The sequence below is a fragment of the Anser brachyrhynchus genome (assembly GCF_964034855.1).
Source record: "Anser brachyrhynchus genome assembly, chromosome: 5".
In the NCBI taxonomy this organism is placed as follows: Eukaryota; Metazoa; Chordata; class Aves; order Anseriformes; family Anatidae; genus Anser; species Anser brachyrhynchus.
Window position 1 is genome coordinate 53,230,793 of NC_137699.1, and position 13,119 is coordinate 53,243,911.

General features: G+C 44.2%; 1 protein-coding gene across 1 annotated transcript in view; it reads right to left on the reverse strand.

Annotated features, from left to right (window-relative positions):
* Positions 1 to 13,007, reverse strand: part of SETD3 (SET domain containing 3, actin N3(tau)-histidine methyltransferase) — a 59,475-nt gene extending 46,468 nt beyond the window's left edge. The window contains exons 1-2 of the mRNA XM_080593579.1: positions 12,857 to 13,007; positions 12,238 to 12,300 (exon numbers count right to left, since the gene is read on the reverse strand). The gene's annotated coding sequence lies outside the window, so the exon portion shown is untranslated. The remainder of the gene's footprint in view (positions 1 to 12,237; positions 12,301 to 12,856) is intronic.
* Positions 13,008 to 13,119: the final 112 nt, after the last annotated feature.

The window sequence follows — 13,119 nt, forward strand, 5'->3', positions numbered from 1 at the left end:
TATTTCTCTTCCTAGAGGATGGGTTTGAGTACAGTTACAGCAAATGAATTTGTCACTATTTTAAGAACAGTTAACATCAACTGAGTACATAAAAAATAATGTGAGAGAACACTGTTGCTTTTGTACTTACTCAGAAAAAATCCAGTTCATGCAGAGCATTTGTTTGTCATGCAAGATGCTGTTTTATACTGGTTTTACTTCTACAGCTGGGCTGTTTACTAAGGCATAAGACAGTCACATGGCTGACTTATGCTTCAAAAAACCCTGATGTCCAATGCATTTTGATCATTTGTGAAAACACTCACATGCTCTGTGCTCAAGGAGCTGTTTGCTATCGCTGTGCAATCCCAAAAGCAACCCGCTCAAAAGATTTATAAAGCTTAGAAAGGGTTGGTCCACAAGGAGAATGAGATTAGCTGTTGTCAAGAGCTACCCTCCTAATGTTCACAGAAGAGAATTCTCCAAAACGTACAGCAAAACCATGACTACAAGAATGTTAATATTGCCCCAAAACTCTACTGCCATAGCTATGCCAGACAGAGTCATTAAGGTACACTGATTTTATTAGGTACAGGTATTTGTACAGGTATTAGCCTGTACACATTGATCAGGAAATAACAGACTACGCTGTTTAATTTAAAACGTTGGTATGCTAAGACATAAGCTAGCAATTACGTGCTACCTTTGACTGTGTTTAAACAGATTTTCGAAGTCCCATAAATCCAGAAATTCCATAAATTGCCAAAACAGCTCCTGTGATGGTTTAACATGACCTCTTCTACTTCCCACTGCAGCACAACAATGCTCAAGAAGTCACTTCAGTGCGTGTGTGTCATTTCAGACCAGTAAGCGCACCTACTCCATTGGGCACATACAAGATAGTCACTAAAACTACTTTCTGTAAACCTTCATATCAGTGATGGCTTGGTCAAAGACTAGGGCCTTTTATCACTGTTTTTTTGTATTTTACTTACCACTGGATTAAGTGACAATAGCAAGAAAATCAGTTGTTGCTGATTACTGTGAAGGCACGAAGTTAAAAACACTATGGTAATAGAGGTGCAATGAAACGGTCTGTATCACTCGTTTCCTTGCCACAAAGTGAACAATTAAAACCAGTTCTGCCCCCATTTGTGACAGCTATAAGCTTTAAAATTTTGACAGAGCCCTGAATGCAACTGTAGAGTATACAACAATGGTATTTAAACATAATTTTAATAGCAATTTCTTTTGGAACCCCAAATGTGTATTTCACATGGGCCACGTCTCAATGCTTTTTGGTCACTTAGAATAATTCTAGAGACCAAAAAAGAGACTACACCTCTTCAAAATAACAGAACTTCATCTAACAAGAACTTAACCCATTCCTCCACATTACTTCATTTAAAAAATGTGCGTGGAGAACATCAAATGCATATTCTTGATATTACATGCGAGTGCTTTAGGATACACAGGGAAGACTGGATGTTTATTGGATATATGTCACCATACATTACTGTGCCTGTTTCACATAGCAGCTAGAGCAGAAGAAACTGAGTCTGGCTGAACAGTAAAAAAAAAAGTTCTTTGGTATGATTGCATAGATTTTTTTTAAGTCCTTTAATTGCATTATAGTTAATGACATAAATAATAGAAAACTAAGCAACAACATATATTCCAATTAACTGGGCTGTCTCCAAGGAAGAGATTTAAAGCTGAAGATGCTTAATGCCAAGGACTGCCATTTAATTGCAACAATAACTCCACCTAAGTGGAATGCCCTCAAGCAACTTAGCAGCAATAGGGCCCTTGATTATTTCTATGCAGGATAAAAATATCAGTTTGTTTATTTTTTGTTTTAATACCTTTGTCTACCCTCTGCTTTCTACGCATAGTGCAACCCCAATACAATTTACTATTGCATGCTAGGCTGCTCCTTTCAGACAATTAGGTTGGACCATCAGAGACAACCACATCCCCAGTCAGAGCAGGGGCAGCAGATGCTCTGAAGTACTTGCCACAGCTCTGGGCCTTTCTGATGGAACTAATCCAGGTACTGAAGTTTCTCATCCAAGCAGGAAGGCGACACAGAACCGTACACAGATATCATCTCCCTTTCATTCGCAAAGGATACGCACTTCCTACTCACACGCGTTCCTTAAAATCTTACACGGTGATAAAAGAGCTTGCAAATCTCTCTAACGGAAAGTAGGAAGGAAAGGTGATAACCACAGCATAAAACAAGTTTGTACAAGCTTTAGGACCTGTCTTATGTTACAGTACAGCACATGCAATTCCTGTCTTCAAAATGAGTTTCATTATACATACATCCATGTCCTGTAACATCTTAAATTGGCTGAATGTTTCAGCACCACTGCCAGAACGAAAAATGTTTAAGGACCTCTATTTGGACACTGACTTGACACTACGCAGCGTGCATGAAGTTATTAGCATCTGAATTCAGTCAGTTTTATGCTGTTTCCTGGAACACCCTTTCCTTAAAGAACACAATCTAGGCAGTTTTTAAATAACTGCTGTATTTTCCTCTGGGTAACAGTGAAGCACACCTGTCTCATCAAGCTTCTCTCCAACGCAAATTAACTCACTAAAGGTGTGCTCAAAGACAGTACTGCTGGCACTTCACTCCAACCGGCAGTGCTTAGGATTGCTATCACACCATAAAAAAACCACATCCAAATAGAAAAGTGTATATTCAATGCATAACCAATGCACAGGGCTTCCAGGCTTCAGCCAGGAAGCACAGCACAAGCCTGAGTGAACAAGTTCACAGTATGGAAAATGCAGCAGGTACTTGTGTGCCATTTGTCACCCTCTCTAGGGCATGGGGAGGTACCAATGCCAGGCAGTGTGCTTGCTGTTAGGTGATCTCATGCACCTCGTACGATTCTGAAAAACACTAGAGGCCATTTTGGAATAAGATGGAGTTGTAGTAGTGGAAAAGCATTTGGAATTGTACTCCACCTCCACAAAGGCCTGCTGCACTTCTTCACACCCAGAGTACACCTGTCTGCTCTCCCGCTGCAGGCAGGAAATGGCATCAGCCAGTCACACAAAATCACTGTTTTCCTGCAAATAACTAACCAGCATTACTACCTTTCATTCCATGTGTATCCATGTGCAGTTTAAAGAAAATAAATCTGTTATATGGTAGGATGGTTACAATGGTTACTACAGTGTAAACAAATTCTTGCAGCACACAGATTTATGGCAGTGCAAGTGACAAACACAGCACTTCCAGTGCATTTCATAGCCCAAAGGAAACACTTCCCCACTGAAATTACAGACTTGCCTGGTAGCACATGCTAATGATTTTTTTCCTTCAACTGGAAAACCTTCACCGAAGACTTGGCAACCCTCAAGCCAAGTTACAACTACACTTGAAGATACAATAATTTGTGTCCTTGGGAACACCCACGGCAGACCAAGCACTTAGCATTCTAATTCCCCAAAGAATGCTGTTGTGAGAGTTAGGAAAGGAACTCCCACAATACTTAAGTGCCATGCATGTTACAAATATGTACATATGTACTTTAAAGAGAAGCTTCTGCTACAAATGCCTGATAAGTGCTGCAATTTACGGTTTAATAGCAGTTGGAAGGCCTTCCAAACCCACTTGCCTTAAGTCTACTACCCAGTTAGTGTGGAAAATCATGACTAATCTAGAAGACGAGACTAGAAGTTTCAGCTGAAATACTGGAAGTTATCCTAGACCTTAAAAATGAAGGAGCAGGTTCCTCTAAGCCTCTTGTCATCTTCTGGCATTCATAGTTGGCAACTTGAACTCTTAAAGTCTCCAAGTCAATTCAACCTAGCAACACCACAGTGGTTTGAAATAAAGCTTTCAACACAGGCATTTACTGGGCTATCAGGCATAAGAAAGATGCACCAGCATTAAGTGTACTTGGCCTCACTCCTGAGCTTTCAGATGTGGTCACTATTCATTATTACTTTATCAAACAAGGTGCTGTAAACAGCTGTCAGCTGCTAAGAAATGTTAATCCTCACAGTTCAGAACAAGGATAGTTGTAGTACCAACTGCTTGGTAGCATGGTTTTTGTTGTCGTTGTTTGGGTTTTTATATTTTTGTGTGTCTTTACAGGTGACAAAAGAGACCAAAGCAAAAATAGTTTAAACATTTATTTTGGCACACAGAGTAAACACGTTGCTCCCTTGAAGGCCACACATCACTTTCTGAAGAAAGCTCTCTTCTCTGTATTAAAGGAGAGAGCTTGAGCACCATCTGTCCACAGGAGAACTGTCTTAGTACAGCGTACTAATGCACTGTAACCTGCCTGCTGTAAGTCAGTTCTCCTACCTTGCCTTACATCCACACAAACCATCAGCCATGCCACTGACCCTCCCCTCCCTCCCCCAGGCAGGGCATCCATCAAAACCCAGAACAGGGCTGACCAGACCCTACATGCGATATTCTAGAGTGTTCAGATAAGGAGCTGCAACCAACTATTGTCCCCCTACAAATCCCTAGGAAGTCTGGGCATCTCTTACCTTCAACCCCTGCAAATGACTCTTCAGTGTTATTTCCAGCTAGCCACATTCCTATTTTCCTGGGACCGTCTCATTCCTGCATATTGAGCATATACATATCCTACCTACAGATGCCAGTGTTCTGGACCTACAACCACTGCAGGCCTCTGGAGCTCCAACTCCGTTCAATCTCATCTCAGACCTGAATGGGCAACAGCAAGGAGGCACAGCTCAGGAACAAGCTTCAAGTCCTGCTGCTATAGCTAGAGCCCGATCTCACATACCAGGAACATCACCATTTCTTTGTGTCCAAGAAAGGACCTGGCACTGGAATTGCATCACCCAGCAAGCCACAACTGAAACACAAGATGAAGTTTAACTCCATCAGACTAGAATTGAAACGTTCCTTCTCTAGTGTAAGACGAAGAACAAGAGGAAAAAGAGCAGCAGCATGACTCCTGATGAGAGGGGTGCTAGTGCTAATGTTCTGCTTCCCAGTTCTTGTACCAGAGGGCTCACTACTTCCACCAGCAGCACTTACCTACTAGTCTGGCAAGTCACTAGATAAAGACATCCATTCTGGAAGTGACCGAGGAATTCTTCAAACAGCACAAAGGGTACTGGTACTAACACTGACTATGTTCATAAAGGAGCCACTCCTGACAGCTTGCTGTAGGAGATACTGCTCTCTGTCCATCAGAGAAAAATGCATTCTGGGCGCAGCAGTATTTTGCAAAAACTAGACTGCTCGTGCCCTGTGCTTTAGGACAAGGTGTCACACATTGTCAGAGCAGAAGTGTGCAAGAAGCGTTCAAGTCGGGTTTGTGTCATTTATCTGATCTGACATTCCTGAACTTTCTGGTAAAGAAAGTTCCGGTGGAACAAATTGAAGTTGCATCACTACATTAACCTCCCACCCTCGAGTAGGCATAAACTGCTGTCATAGTCTAAAAGCTAGTGTACTAGCGTTTGCAGAGTAAGTCTTTGGCTCCTTGTATCATTATAAAAAAACAAAAACAAAAAAAAACCTCACACTCCTACCTCCAATCCACTTCCAGAGACCAATTACAAAGACACTGCAAAATAAAGCAAGCAGTTATCACATTAGGCTGTTGTTTCACTTCAGCCTTCCAAATGCCCATACTCAAAGTACAGTTGGGCAATTTCTTGTATTCAGACACTGAATCAAAGATTTAATAAGCCAGAGAAACAGGTTGTACAAGCCAGACATCCTACAATGACAAAAGAGAATTGCAACATTATCTGTCATTGTCTTGAAAGCAGGACTTTTTTACTTTTAAATAGAGCAGTTAGATACAGAAAGCTTGCAATTTTACAAACCCTTACAAACCTCACTGTTATTCCCAAGCATCATCTGGGCACAAGGTGAGAAGTTACTGTTTGAACACTGACTTTTAGAAAAAGGAGCGGAGAACAGATACCGATCTGAATCTGACAACCACATGAGAACCCAACGGACATTTTCTGCAGCTAAACCTTACAGTGATTGTATCAGCTTCTTCACTGTTTCAGCATACAAAACCTCTCCAATTGGTCTGGCAACACCAGTTCCATTTGCTCCTGACTGACAGAATCAGGTGCAGCAAGCTCCAGAGGGAATGGATCCTTCTCTATTTCACAGAGAGTTAGTATATTAATATGCTGTCGATGCAACTGCGCATAGCAAAGTGGAAGATTAAATGTTTCTGCTGGTCATCCAAAGCAGACAGCCATTCTCCATTCTTCACCAGCCAACCCATGCTACTTTCTGCAAGTCTAAAAATAATACTCCAGCAGGCATAGGTCCTTGAGGAATGGAATTCAGCCATACATAGCTGAGCTTCCTGCTGAGACGCACTATTTGGAGAAGGCAGCTTCCACAGAAAAGATTATCCAGTTGCAAGATCATAAATACATGTATGCCAGCCTCCAAACATTAATACCAGAAATATCAAAACCCAGACAGTATTATCCTTCATGTGAGCAGCAGGCATTATAAAAATGCTGCTGGTTTAGAGATGGCAGCGATGGAATATCACAAGGACAGTTGAAATGTATCAATCTCGTCAAGTTCCTGAATCCTAGTAGCTCTAGCCATGCCACCTGGAAGCTCACAGCCCACCCCGATGACACAGCTTGTACAAGGCTATGGAGTACTGACCCAGAAGGTTGAGAGCCAATTTTGAAAATTCAGTTTCATACATGAAAACTAAAAACTAATACAACAAATAGGCCACAAACAGGCTTTTAAACACACAACAACAGCTATTTCCTAGGAACACGTTCAACATGAAAATCTATGCAGATGTATTAAAGAATTGCTTTTATATCAAGGGTTGAATTGGCCGAACTGAATAAGTTAACCTGTAAATAGGTGCAGAGCACTAGCAAAGACTAGAAGATGCAAACATTTTTATCACTAGTCTTAAGAATTAAGAAGCCCAGATGTGTAAGCCTTGATAACAACCCTCTATTCCATTCTGTCAATAGAAGAATATATTGGTGACAACTCATTATATCCCAGATAGAAAAGCAATTTTAAAAACAGAATAAGGTGTGGTGACTATCAATGCAGTAAGCCAGAACCATTTTGACGCGAACACTGAAATGCTGTCTGTACAGATTAAAAAAGTATCAGAGCCATCCATATGCCTAAACAGAACTTACTTCACAACAATAGTTTCCAAAATGGTAAGTTACAGTCTGTTGCACTTCGGAAAAATGTAGCATCAAATTCTCCAACAAACCTTACTTAGCTTCCTGGAGTCAGAGATTTGATGCAACAAGGTAACTGTTTGCTAACTCAGGCATCTGCTCTTGGTTTCATGAAATAAGCTCCATGGGCTTACTACTTTCACCTCTTCCAAGACAAATAGGTTGAGAACAGAAGGATAGAAAGCTTCTTCCAAGCCCAGGAATGGTCCATCCCTACATGCAGAATGTGCAAATCTTCATTTGCAGGTGGCAGGAGACCTGCATAAACAAACAAGGTACCCCTGACAAAACTCTGGGAAACAGGAGAGATGGAAACAGCAGGAAGCAAAATGCTGTTTGAGTATGCAGGGATAAGATTAGGGAAGCCAAAGCCCACCTGGAGTTGAATCTGGCAAGGAACATGTAGTACAGGAAGGGCTTCTACAGGTGCATCAGCAGCAAAAGGAAGAGAAGACTAGGCAAGGTGTAGGCCTGCTGCTGAGTGGGGGCTGGGAATGTGGTGATGAAGAATGGAAATAGGCTTCGGTATTCCAAGCCTCCTTCACTGATACCTGCCTTCAGGAATCCCACATTAGAAGGGACCTCTGGAGGCTGAATTCTCCAAAGCCCCCTGCTCAAGCAGTGCCATCTAGAGAAGGCTGCCCAAGCCAACGTCCAGATGGCTTCTAAATGTCTCCAAGGATGGAGATTCTACCTCCCCTCCAGGCAACCTGTGCCAGTGCTGTCATCTGAACAGTACAAAAAAAGCGTTTCGTGGTGGAACCTTTTATGTTTCAGCTTGTGCCAATTATACCCTTATTCTGGATATTTTTATACGTGTGAGATTTCCCCCCTTCCCCTCCCAACCTTCTCTTCTCCAGGCTGAACAGTCCCAGCTCTCCCAGCATTTCCTCACAGGACAGATGCCCCGACCCTTCAATCACCTTCGTAGCCCTTCACTGGGCTCTCTCATACCAGGCATCCTAGAACTGGACAGTACTCTGGGTGTGGCTTCACTATAGAGGAGGGAGAAACAAATACACCTGGAAGCCACTCCCAAATCTATGAAGGGGAAAGTGACTGGGAGCGTTCCACATGGATTTACAAAGGGGAAATCATGCCTGACCAACCTGGTAAGCTCAGTGGGATAGCTCTGGGTATTACGTCTCCACTTTAGTCAGGCCTCTGACACTGCAACCATCACATCCTCGTAGACAAGCTGATGAAGTACCAACTAGATAGGCAGACAGTGAGCTGGACTGCCAACTGGCTGAGCTGCTGGGCTCAAAGTGTTGTGATGAGCAGCACAAAGTCCGGCAGGAGGCCAGTCACTAGTGGTGTACCCCTGGCATCAGTACCGGGACAAATACTGTTTACCATCCTCACTGCTGACCTGGACAACGGGGCAGAGTACACATGCACATTCACAGAATAACTGCAGACACTAAGACTGAATCACCTTACAGGCAAGTCTCCAAAACTAGATCTTTCAGAAGTCCACTTCAGAAATACTTCAAAGCACAAATTTTAAGCCTGAAAGCTCCTTCTCTCAGTACTTGAAGTCATGTGGCCACATTTATCATTAAATAAAGATAACCTAATGTCTTCAAGAGTGGCCCCAAAGAGAATTAATTCACTCCCCAGGAAAGTCTGGCAGAGGCAGGAAACAGCCTGCACCTCACTCTTGGTTGCCACTGCCTCCCCCCAAGGTAACTCATATCCCTTTAAATCATCATTGTACAGGCACCTGGAGTAAAAGCCAGCATATGGGAGACACTTGACTGTCAACACAGGTTCAAAGGAAACAAAGCCACATATTACATCCTCTTCCCACTCCATTAAAACAATAGCACATGAAAACTTTGGTCAGTAGTACTATAAAGCATTAAAGACAGAAGATTCCCTGTTTTAGAAATACAGGCAGCATTTGGAAGTGACTCAGTTTTATTAAGTTACATAACTCCATCATTGTCTATGAGATCCAAACAGATATAAAAATATACAAGTAAAAAATATCTAAAAATTGATCAACACACAAAAGGCTAGAATCCACCTGCTGGCACAAGAGACCCAGAGATGCACACCCCCCGTTTGGTGCAGGTAGCTGACACTCTTAGCAGAAGTGACCACAAAGCAGCTCATCAGAACCGATACAATTTACAGTCCATGTTCAGCTACAAAGACAACTTTGGCCTACGTTAACACACTGGCTGAAAAGAATGGTGGCTCAAGCACTGCTGCTCAATTACTTCCATGACAGCTGAGCCACCTCCTGCAGAGATACCGGGAGCATGAAGAATAAAATAAGCCAGTAAGTAGATACTCATCTGTCATCCCCTAACATTTAACAGCCTTTAACATCAAGCTCAAGAATCTTTCTGAAAAACTGAAGAAATCTAAGTTACATTTCATTTTTACTCTTAACAGGACATCGGCAGCTGCAGTCTCAGAAATATTCCTTTTGCTTATGTTGTACTACCTGGATGCGGCCAGCTTCAGAGCTCGTAAGCACCCGTTTGCTTATATTCACTGGAGGTAAAGCTGACCTGAAGCCAAGTCACTCACATCTCAGCATGCTTCAGCCCAGGGCTACAAAGACGGGTGGAATTCTCCCTGCAGCTGACAGGCCTGCTGCTCTGGCCTGGTAGCAGACCTCAGAATTGAATGTAAGCCCTCAGTGCTAATTCTCCTCTACTTCAAAAAATAAGGAACAGAAGACGTATTAGAAGAATTGCTGAGCAGTATGGAAAGGGGTAAAGGACAGGGAGAGATGGAACAACTGGAATAGTCATTTGGTGGAAGAGATGCAGGCATGAGCCAATGTAGGGCAGAGCAGCTAAAAACAGAAAAAGGGAGCAGAGAAGGTTATGGCGGACGAAGGGCAAGTACAAGAATGTAAAGCAATGTTAAAACACTCTTGGGCACTGAACTTGTCTTTTAATTACTACAACACAAACCTCTTCAAAGTAGGGCTCCAAATACATCAGGCTAAAACCATACAACACTAGTGGGGCACTTTGAAGGTAACATCAACAACTGGTATACTTTGTTTAGATTCGAGGTCCTTTCTCCCATTTTACACTTAGCATTCTTGGTTAAATTATTATTAAACATCTGAAACCAGGCCTAGGAAGCTGAAGTGTCTCTAATAAGTTAGCTGGCAAAGGATGGCTAAAATTGAATTCATAATCCCTTGTTTGCTATGAAAACCTGCACAATCACAGGTTTGCCAACATCAGCACAAGTCTACGGTGCCTACAAAAGAGGGAAGTTGAACCACTGTTGTATACACTGCATGCACCTACTCTGCAGAGAACAGACTTTATTAATCCCATCTTGGTTTCAGGTTGAGAAAAGAATGATGGTATGCAAATATTACCATGATACAGGGAAGCAGCCACTCCGCAGAGTAATAGCAAAAGAAGTTACTAGAATTAGCTAAATCTTTATTTGATCCACTTACAAAGCACACTGACTCCAACAAATCCATCTAATTATTGGGAAACAAATTCCAAACACATTTAGTCATGTAATTAGAACCAGAGATAACACCGCTGTGACAATATTCTGACCTGAGAAGCTAAAGATACTCCTGGATCTACTGAACGACACAGTACTGTCGGATTGAGTTTTGTTTCACTTCAGTTGCTAGTCAGACATTAAATTCAAGGCTGCCTCAAATTAATAATTTCTTACCAGAAGTTTATATTTAATTCAAAAGTAACACAAAATCCTAAAGGACAAAGAAGAGTGGCTAAATCTAAGGCAAGATCCCAAATCTAAGCATGTATTTCATAATTACTATCACTTACCAGCTTGCTAATTCCAAACTATTATACTAATAGCCACAGTACTGTACATTCACGTCTCCACACTCTCCTCCCCCCCCCCCAAGCTTTCTTAGGCAGAAGGAATGCTTCTCACTATAAACACCTCACTGATCTTTGAGGGAAGATAACTTACTAGCTGCCACAGGAAACAATTCAGGCTCTTCCTTAATGATTAATAGTCCTATTGCCTCCCCTTTGAACCAGCTCCTCAGACAACTATTTGACCAGAAAAGTAAAAATATTTACTCTTCGCAGAAAGGAGGCGAGTAAATAGACGGTTAAATCCAACCGCTTTGCCAATAGGCTTTTGTCATTTCGTTGCTTTGCTTGAGTTTAGCTCTTCCCAAAGGCTACCACATTTTTTTTTCCCCAAATTCCTTTTGAGCAGGTTAATGAAGAAATTGTGTACTTTTTTTGCTTGTTTATTAAGCTAATTTCATAAAAATACAGCTTCTAATTGAGAATGAAGCAAGTCACCCTGGTTGACTGCAGCCATCAGCACACAGACAGACCAAACAGCCCAGGCCTCTGAAAAGGCTTGGTGCTTAAGCCACAGACATTGTGACATGCCCTTTAACGAGTGCCGAAGGCTATGACACTCTGATAGTAAAGATATCGATCCCCCCAAGATCTCAAATGTTCTCAAATTGCCTCCTTCTTTCAAAGGGCAACCACTAAAACCACTCCTTTGCTGAAGACTACCCAGTATGTCAGTATAACCATACAATGAGCACCGTTATGGTAAAGCATGAAATCTGAGATGCAGTAGACAGATCTATTACACTAAAAATATCATTAAGATGTACATTTTCTATGGAAAGAAACATTTTATTTTTAAATTATATGTAATACTGAAGTTAGAGGTGTATTCAAAGACTGAGATCTGAGTTCAGTGTACAGATCAGACCACCTCAAACTGGAAGCAGTACGAGACGAACTACACAAGACTCCAGGATCCTTCCCCCAGGGCCCTAAATGCAACCCTACCCACACCATACCAAGGAGGTATTTTCAACTGTATGCCAGCCCAGCCAGCTAGACATGCCCAAAGCCCTACCGAAGCACAAGCCAACATGCTTGAGCCCCTACCATATTAAGTTACCCAAGCGAGCACAGCTCTGGGGGCACACCCTGCCTCTGCGCCCATCACGCAGCTCGCACTTTTGCTCATTATTTCATACCAGGCACCAGGTACCGGACACACAGGATGCTCCAGCTGTTTACTCACCTACATTAGCTTCAAAATATTACGTGGGATTTTGTTCTTTTTTTTTTTTAAAAGAGCTTGCAACTGAAAGCAGAAAACACAAGAGGTTAAGTTAATGAGGGCAGTAGAAAGCCACGAGGTGAAGGTGCCGCCTGAGGGGACAGGTGCTTGTGGGGGGTTAGGTGGCTTAAAGGGGAGAGAAGTGGCTTGCTTTTAACTTTATTTCACGGAGAAACTTTGTTTCTAGAAGCGAGCCGAGGGAGGAGATACCGAGCCCGGCAATCCTCCCGGGCTGGCACTGGGCTGCGAGGGACGGCTCTGAAGGGAAGGTTCCAGGCAGTTCTGTCAGCCCCGCGCGCCGCCCCCGGGGCTCGGCAGCCGTTAGGAGCCGCCGGGCGCGAGGGGAGGCCGGCAGCAGCCCGGGAGCGCGGCCCGTCAGGGCGCACCCGCGGGGTGAGCGGCGCGGGGCGGCGGGCACGGGGCGCCCCGGCGCCATTTGCTGGGCCCGGGGCCCTGGGGGGGGGGGGGGGGGGGGCTCCGGCAGAGCAGGGCCGGGTCGGAGGGGAAGGGAGGGGGTGCGGGGGGGGGTGAGGGCAGCGCCGGGCCCGCCGGGGGGCCGCGGGCGAGGCCCCCGCCTTACCTCCCGCGCCGCCGCCGCCGCCGAGCCCGAGCGGAGCCGAGCGCGGCCGAAGGGAGCCGAGCGGAGCCGAGCGCCGCGCCCCGGACGCCGCTGCCCGCGGGTGGGGAGGCGGCGGCCCAGCTCCCCCCGCTCCCGCCCCACAGCCCCGCACTCCCAGCGCGCGGCGCGGCCCCGCCCCCGCCGGCCCCGACCCGCTCCCGCCATTGGTCCAGCCGAAGCCACGTCCCCCGCCGCAGCCAATCCGCGGCTAAATCCTCCCCCCC